We start from the raw sequence: 215 nt of genomic DNA on the forward strand, positions 1-215 counted from the left end.
CCTGTATCAGAAATAGTGTGGCCAGCAGGAGTAGGGAAGTGATCGTGCCCCTGGTACTCGGCATGGTGAGGCCGCACCTCGAATACTGTGTTCAGTTTTGGGCCCCTCACTACAAGAAGGACGTTGCTGGAGCGTGTCCAGAGCAGAGAAGGGCAACGAGGCTGGTGAGGGGTCTGGAGAACAAGTCTTCTGAGGAGCGGCTGAGGGAACTGGGC

At 57.7% G+C, this 215-nt stretch overlaps 1 protein-coding gene across 1 annotated transcript in view; it reads right to left on the reverse strand.

Moving 5' to 3' along the window:
* The window catches only part of PTAR1 (protein prenyltransferase alpha subunit repeat containing 1), a 37,546-nt gene that overhangs the window by 30,979 nt on the left and 6,352 nt on the right, over positions 1-215 (reverse strand). The window lies entirely within an intron of this gene.

The sequence above is a fragment of the Aptenodytes forsteri genome, unplaced genomic scaffold (assembly GCF_000699145.1).
Source record: "Aptenodytes forsteri isolate BGI_AS27 unplaced genomic scaffold, ASM69914v1 Scaffold151, whole genome shotgun sequence".
NCBI lineage: Eukaryota > Metazoa > Chordata > Aves > Sphenisciformes > Spheniscidae > Aptenodytes > Aptenodytes forsteri.